The following is a 9279-nucleotide window of genomic DNA, read 5'->3' as shown; positions in this document are numbered from 1 at the left end:
TATATATCTATATATATATATATATATATATATATATATATATATAAAACTACTAGAACTAGTAAGAATAGTTAACAAGTTTTGAGGCTACAAGAACAACATATAAAAATGAATTCTATTTTATATATCAGCAATGAAAAAATAAAGACAATTATATTACTATAGTTCAGAAAATTGTTACACACTTAGGAATAAATTTAATAAAAGTCCAAACTTTGAATTGGAAGAACACTTTCAAAAATCACCTAAATAATCTGAAAAAATATCCCATGTCCATGCAAAAGCTTTTGCATGAATATTTATTAAATCATTATTCATATCCAAATGTTCAATAGATGATTAGTCAATCTAAATGTGTTATATTCATATAATGAAATATTATTTGACAATTAAATGGAAAACTGATACATATCATGGGTTGAGCATTCTTGATCCAAAATTGCTTATTACCTGAAATTTTTAAGCATCAATGTGACACCACAGTTGGAAATTTCCATATATGATGTCATCATGGGTCACAGTAAAAACAAAGACACAATAAAATATTGTAATAATATAAAATATATTATAATGTATATGATGGATTTGAAAAATAAATGAATTCTGTGTTTAGGGTTGAGTCTTATTTCCAAGATAACACATTATGTGTATGTGAAAATTTCAAAACCTGAACAAAATCTGAAATCCAAGAAATATCTTGTTTTTAAACATTTCAGATAAGGTATATTTAACTTGTACAATTTAGATTGACTCTGAAAACATTTTATAAACAACCACTAATCCTATCAATTTATATGAAATATTCAGAAATGAAAATATTTAGTGATACAATGTAGATTGGTGGTTGCCTAGATCTGGGTGCAGGTATTAAAAGTAATTGGGGACTGACTACTAATGGGTACAGGTTTTTTTTTTTTTAAATGATGAAGATGTAATGCTCTTGCTTTGATCTAAATGTTTATGTTTCCACAAAAATGCAGTCATTGAAATCCTAAACCCCAAGATGATGGTTATAAGAAGATGGATCTCTGGGAGTCTATTAGTGAAAGCTGAACACTTATGAATGGGGTTAGTGTTTCAAGCAGGGGACCCAGAGAAGAAATTGTCATTCTACCTTTTGAGAATGCAGAATGTTTTAGTCTGAAACCTGGAAGAGGACTCAGTATTCAATTATGCTGGAATCCCAATCTTCCATTTTTAGCTTCCAGATATGTGAAAAAAATTTCTATTGTCTACTAGTCACCAAGTTTATAGCATTTTTTATAGAAGCCTGAAATGACAAAGACAGTTTCAAAATTAATAGTGGTAATAATTGCAAAACTCTGTAAATACACTTAAAATTGTTCTTGTTTTACTTTATTTTAAATGGACAAATTATGTAGTATGTGAACTACATATCAATAAAGCTATTTAAAAAATATCCAGCTTTGAGAGATAAATCTTTCTTTCTGTATGTAAACAATATTTCAACCCTACTCAAAGACCAGGAATATGCCCAGCCCTCTTCTGGGGAAAAAAAAAGTCAATAAATGATAAACTGAGAAGAGGAACTTACTGTTTAAACTTAGAGTTTGTGATAGATAAATGCAAATACAACATGTGGAGGAACAAAACCAGCTTAATAAAAACTAAGTAATAATTAACATATTTTAGGCAGAGATTATGTCAGTGGTTTTTAGTATATTATTATAATTAAGGGTGTTACAAAACTACAAGTACAAATGTCCTGATGAAGATTACAAAACTGGATGAGTTCAAAGTCTAATTGAAAGCTGATTCTTCTGAGTCCTTGACAAATGTTTCCTCAGCTTCATTAGAATGAATTAGCTATCAATTATGAAAGATAAGAAAAAATAAGAACTTTAATACTAGTTCATCCCCAAATGCCCTCCAGTACATAGAGTAAAAAGATTAACCTCTTTTTCTGCTGTACATATTTAAGTAATTTTCATTGTCCATTCTGTATGCATTACATATATTTGTCAGTTATCATCTTTTCAAATAGACACTGACATTTCAAATATTAATCTATGTAAGTTTCCCTTCCAGAAACTGGTATTTTAATTGCAGTCAGTCATGATAACAGGGAGCTCTGTTCCTTAAAGCTATGAATACTGCTAATTGTAATTGACAGGAAGCCAAGATCACTGCATAGATATCAGCTTGGTGAGTCTAACACTGAAGACAAACACCATACTTCTTGCTTATCCCTATCTTCTTCTTAGGAAATAGATTATTTCACCCTGATGCAATTTCACAATCAATTACACATCAGAGGAAGAATTAGATTTATATGCATAGCAGATTTTTGAAATGATACACAGGAATATATCAATAATGACAGACTATTGAAGAACACTGGAGTGGTTGACCAGGCTTTACTGTGTACCTCTCTTCATATATACTTTTATTTGCAAATAAACTCAATTGAATTAAATTACATGTTAAATGCTAATGAACCATATACTAAAAATCTGCTTAGATAAGCATAGTGTTATATCAATGCATAATATGAATGTGGTCTTTCATACAAATTGCATTTAAAATAACTGCCTAAGAAAATATAGATTCTATAACAGACCTCCAGACAGTCTAATTTAGAATATCTAAGGATGTTGAACCAGAAGTCTGAAGTTTTAACACAAGATCCTATTTTACTCTTTTCCATACTGATAGCAGCTCTTTTACTGATTTATCTACTGTACCAACCTATGGTTAATAAGTTAATCGTAGAGTCTTCTGATCTAACAATACCATCTCTATATAAATGAAATACCACCAGATTAATGGCAGGGAAGATGAACTGCTAATTAACTTTCATATTTCCTTTATCACACAATTAATACAACAAGATGCTTATCAAATCTTGAAAATAAAAATGTGAACACATAGCCCCACACTTATATCACTGATAGTTTCACATTTATTCTGAGTTGTCTTTACTTTGAAATGCTTTATCTTAATTGTGCATTTATATATGACTTTGATAACTCAAGACACTGCAAATTATTTGGAATTTTTGCATATGGTGGGACTTAAATTTCATGTATAGTTTTTAACTTCAGCACAATTTGCTCTTATTCATGTCATTTATTGTTTTTGTAGATGATAGGGAAGGAGACTGAATGAAACAGACACAGACTTTACATAGGATATATATCAAACTTTCAAGAACTTTATCATTTGCTAAAATTTTGCAAATAATGTATTAAAAATACCTTTTAACAGGTAATTTTAAACAAATTGTTTAAACTAAACCACTAAAGAATATCCTGGGCATACAGAGGCTAGTTGTAAGTAAATTCATCCAGTTGTTCAATAATGTTAAGCCAGATCTACTTTATGATTGCTACTAACAATTGTTTCTCCTTCAGAGTAGCTTTGCTTTGATGTAAAATCACTACACAGAGATCTCATATTGTGTGCTTCGATCTGTGTACCATGAAAGAAATAAAATCCTTACATCATTGCTAATCAAACCCTTGAGTGACAGTATGATGTGATTGGCTTAAAGAGTGTGATGGTTCACTTTACAGCCCCTGTGGCCAGAAGGTTAGACACAGTTATTAGTCTTAGCAAACTACAGACTTCAAGATCAGTGTGTCTTTGTGGGGGATTACTATCTTCATTCCAGTTTCACATGAGTCACAACAGGACCAAGGGACAAGGGAGAAGAATATAGGAAGAAGAGTGTTGGATAGGCAAACCACATAATCAATAAACATTTTAATCATGTAACAAAATAATTAAATAAAATGGATCAAATTTCATTTCTCACAAGATATTCCAAGGGTTTTGTTTGGTTTTAAAACAATACAGCAATTCATGTCTTCAAAGCCATGTTTTAAAAATTTGGCAACAAAATAGCTATGATGTTTGTAACATTATTTGAATATATTCCCATTGGTCTCAAATTAGGATTGGAAAATGTGCATGTTTATTTAGAATTTCAATAGAATGTCCTTCCAACATGACAAGGATAGTTATAAAATACCTGGGCTTAAAACAAATATGAGCTCAGATGGTAGTCACAGTGTTAATAAAAAGAAAAAATCTATTTCAATTGCAAGTATTTCATAATCTTTTTTACATTTATGTACTTAATAATTGTAAAGTTAATAAATGTAGACAGAATAGTAGTAATAATGGTTTAAATAAAGTCGTGAGAGAAAGGTCAACAAATGATTCCTAATTCTTAAAATATAGTGAGTTCATTGTTAACAGTCATATTCCCCTGATGGATTTATCTCCACTACCATGCCCTTTTCCTAGAATAATTCAAGAATGAGGAATATCAATTGCTTTTGTTTTAACATATGTGAAACATTATAGAATAATATGCACTTAAACAGAAGCTATGGAACCTTAAACAATGATGGGCATATGACAGAGATGGGTACCTTCTAAAACATTTTGGCATTCTATTCTATGGATGTGAGTAATTCTTTCTCACAACATAAACCTGATAAAAATAGAGATCTAATATTGACAATTTAGAGCCATGGTGAAAAATAATTCATAACAATAATCCCTGTACCAGCATAACCAGACTCACTTAAAAATTGTTAGAAATGTCAATTCTTGGGCCCCACTTGCAGAAAAAGAAACTCTAAACTTAAGTCCAACCTAGGTTTCAACAAGGTCTCCCAATGTTTCTCATGCACACTAAATTTCAGAACTAATGATTTATAAATTCCAAGTCCTCAAGTTCTCTTTGTTCAGTAGAGTACTTAAAGTTTGTTTCAAAAACATATTTGATCATTGTCAGAAGCCACAAGGACTTTTCAACCATCTATGCTCTTTGTCAACAAGTAAGTGCATGCTTGTAATTTAGCAACAGAAAATTTGTAAGAATTTCGAACTTATTTTTGACCTTGTACTATTGATTTTGAAATATCATTATGTTTTAAATCTATTTCCTCTTGTCATGAGACAACTGTGTGTCAAGATCTGTGCTGAGAATTATGCATACAGTATCACTACAGCACAGATCGTGATGTATTAAAAGATGTGTCAATACTATCATTCTGCAGCTGAGGAAAACCACTGATCACACTTATGGATAAGCAAGCCTCACATTTTGTATCATATGTCTTATAGAGTCCTGTATTTATGTGTTCCTTCATGAAAAGACTTTTAGGAACTTGACACAGATAGGACCATGATATTATTCAAGTAGGGGGTCCTGAGACCAAGCTGATTCCTTCACAGTATGCAGTTTCCACTTCTCTCCTCTTGACATTTAACTCTCAACTCGTCTCAGAGGCTCCCAGAAGCTTTGAGCTTCCTACCTATGGCAATGCCCCAGGGCCTGATGGCTGGTCCCTGATGTAAAGAAGGCAGCCTGGCAAGCCAACCATGTACTCTGACAGTTTACAATTCATTCATGAAATAACGCAAACCTGGGCTATCAGAATGCAGTACATATGTGAGTTGGAGGCACTCAAATTGCTTATATAGATAGGGTGCCTGAATAAAATACTTTCCTGTGATCCCCAATCTAAGAGTGCCCCAAGAGCAAAGAGTTCATATGATTACTTAAATCACACTGCTAAAAAGGGATAGAGTCAGGACTCCAAACACATCCTATGTTCTTTCTGTAAACACTATTATGTGTTCATTTACAAAAGCTTTTTACTTGAACATATAAGTTTGAAGACATTAGACTTTAACAGTATAATATCAATGAACAATTTATAAATAACATACAACTTAAAATACACGTATTTGAATTGTTGGTTGGACTGCAAATTGGTGCAGCCAATATGGAAAGCCGTATGGAGAATTCTTGGAAAACTGGGAATGGAACCACTATTTGACCCTGCTATCCCACTCCTTGGTCTATACCCAAAGGACTTAAAAATAGCATACTACAGGGACACAGCCACAACAATGTTTATAGCAGCATAATTCACAGTAGCTAAACTGTGGAACCAACCTAGATGGCCTTCAGTAGATGAATGGATAAAGAAAATGTGGTATATATACACAGTGGAATATTACTCAGAATTAAAAGGGATTAAAATCATGGCATTTGCAGGTGAATGGATGGAGTTGGAGAATATATTGCTAAGTCAAGTTAGCCAATCCCCAAAAAACAAATGCCGAATGTTTTCTCTGATATAGGGATGCTGATTCATAATATGGTTGGTGGGGGTATGGGAGGATTAGATAAGCTCTAGATAGGGCAAAGGGGAAAGGAGGGGAAGGGAGAGGACATGGAGGTAGGAAAGATGGTGGAATGAGATGGACATCATTATCCGAAGTACATGTATGAAGACACGAATGGTATTACTCTATTTTGTGTACAACCAGAGATATGGAAAATTGTGCTCTATGTGTGTAATATGAATTGTAATGCATTCTGCTGTCATATATAACAAATTGCAATAAAATAAAAAATACATGCATTTGATAAAAATATACTTCTACTGTAATTGAAGATCAATGGTGCATCAGTGGGAATATATTAAAGTTTGTGTAATAACAAGTGTAACACAATAGCAATGATATTAAAAATGAGAATAGCAAATGTGTATGGGTAAGGTACAAAGTAAAATAGACTTTATGTGATTTATTGGATTTACTCAAACTAATTTTATGCCCTTTATTTTGATAAGAAAATAGTTTGAGAAACTAAGCTGGTTTTCTATATTCATACAGGTATTTAGTGACAGGGTAAAGATTCAAGTGCTTGTCAGTTTGCACAACCTTGTTGGTCGGGATTGCTGGGAAAGAGAGAAGCAGCCACGAGAATCAGTGAATTTGCTAAATTTTTGATTTTTTTTTGTAAATTTACTAACTTTTTATATTATTTTATTGTATTTCTTGGTATAATTTTTAAATAATTCAGTATTAATCATGATAAATAATTTTATAAAATTTCAGGTGAGATTCAGTCAACTTTGCATTACTTCATTGCTGCAGAACATTTAATACTAACCTAAAACTTACAGTGAATTAGCATTGATTCATGTCTTGAGTAATACAAGTTTTAATTTTTCAATAACGTAGTTCAGAGTAGCTGTGTACTTATGTAGATAAAAATTAACATTAATTTCACTTTCAAAAATCTTCTTCACAAATTTTACTTTAAGTATTATCTACACTGTAGCATCTTATTGGAAACCATGGGCAAGCTCATATCCAAATGACCTTCAGTACAAAGAAAAGGGTTTGGAAATATGATGTCAATTTATTACAGTCTTCAACATTTACTCAAAGTGATATACTGAAGAAGGAAGTAAAAAGAAATAAGGCAATCCATCACTTCATTATAAAAAGGACCTATGATCTTAATGTCCCTTTTTACTGTTATATTCTGCCAAGATCCAATGAGAAATGTACTGAAAATAAAATTTAAGAAGGGTTAAACCACAAATATTCAAATACCGAAAGCAGTTTCCGCATTCTGAAAGAACATTACTATATTGCTCTTTTTACTTTTCACTGAAGAACTTTAAATTTTCATAATTCTTAATATCTGATCACACAGTCATTGAACTGCATTCATCTGTTGAGTTGAGAAAAAGCATTAATGATTTTGTTTTACATTATATGTATAAAAATAGAGCTGTTTCTTTTCCTAGTTTTTAAAGGCACAGAAGTAATAATTACATCTCAGTTTTTGTGTTGTATTAGAAATGATTGAAGAAAAGAGAGTGTATAACATGGTGAGGAAGCAGAATTTTCATCATTACTGTTTTGAAATATGATCCTGTGACATTTATTAAAATGCATTTCCATTGTTAGCCTGACTTTTTATTGTTAACTATAGGATTCCTACTTTTTCTTTGTACTGAAGATTACAAGAAGAAACCATCTTACATCCCCATCCCCATTTTTATATAGCTCAAAATCTCTGTTGATCTTACTAAACTCCTGAGGCCCAGAAGGTAACATTTTTTAAGTTTCTTTAGCAACAACTCCTCTAGGTGGTGAAGGCTGACCAGCTCAGATCTTAGTTCAACTATTTTCATGTTGTAGGGTCTGTCACTTATATGAGCCTATGCCATGTACCTCGTCTGCAAACAACTTCACTGTCTGGATTGAGAATGAAAAATTCTCATCGTTGTGATTATGTCATTCATAAATCAAACAGTGAAATCTACTACAGTAATGGTTAATAATAGCAGGCTAATGAGTTTCAAGGCACTAAAAATAAAACAATAATATATAAGTAAATTTCATAAAATTCCTAAGGAAAAAAAAAGAAAATTTTCATAAAATAGTTTCAAATATGTTTTGATACAGGATCCCAAAAATATAATTGGAAATTTAACTCTTCTTTTTTTTTTCTTTCTCTCATCCAGTGTTTTGCCTCTTTTGATTTTGACTCTCTCTCTCTCTCTCTCTCTTTTTTTTTTTTTTTGGTTAGTATTATATTCTAGTACAGAGTCTTGGGTCAATACAATATAAGAAAGCTAGTGCCTATTTCCCATAGGAGGGGATAATCCCCAGTGAGGATTCTGATTGGTTAAATTTTCTATCATCATTGGTTCAAATTTCTATCATCAAGCAACTTTGGTCCTACAGGCAGACTGGGAAAAATCAACATCATTAAAAGCCCATGCAATAGGGAAGATGAAGTTTAAGTGGGATTTGGACCATAAAATATATAAAAAAGTAAGGAACACTTGTGAAATTTGGGGTTATAAGATTTATTTTATATTTGTTTAGTAATGAGTCCTTTAGAATTTTGTGAAACAAGACAATAGCATGATTATTTTATATTGATGATAATGAGATGTGATTTAACTAATATAGCTCCAAAGCAGTGCCCTTTTTTCTGCAGTGAAAGAATATTTTATCCTGATCACTAGCAAGAAAGAATTATAGTCTTAATGTTTAATTTAGAAAAAGTTACTAGAATTTGAATAAGAGTATTTTTCAATAATCACAGTAAAGATTCAGTATAAATTAACATTTTCTTCAAGAGACCCTTAATAAATGTGATGAACTTTTAAACCTAAACTTTTAGATAGAGTAATGCCATTGTGAAAAGAAGATTATGTTAATAATTTACAGCTACTTCATCTAAGGGGAATTTAATGTTTTATTTTACTAAAATTACCATAATAATGACCAACAGTTTTTGTTGCTCAAATTAAAATAAGAAAACAAAAACTGCAGCTGAATTTCAAGTTCTATGCTCTAAAAGGATGTGTTGAAGACTAAAAAGCCAATCTCAAAAGTCAATATGAAGCCAATCTAATTTATCACCTTTCCTTCTCTTAGAAAAAGGAAAGGGATTTATTCCTCTCTGCTAGCATTTTCTTA

This window comes from Marmota marmota, unplaced genomic scaffold, assembly GCF_001458135.2.
Source record: "Marmota marmota marmota unplaced genomic scaffold, marMar, whole genome shotgun sequence".
Lineage (NCBI taxonomy): Eukaryota > Metazoa > Chordata > Mammalia > Rodentia > Sciuridae > Marmota > Marmota marmota.
This window is presented reverse-complemented; position numbering follows the sequence as displayed.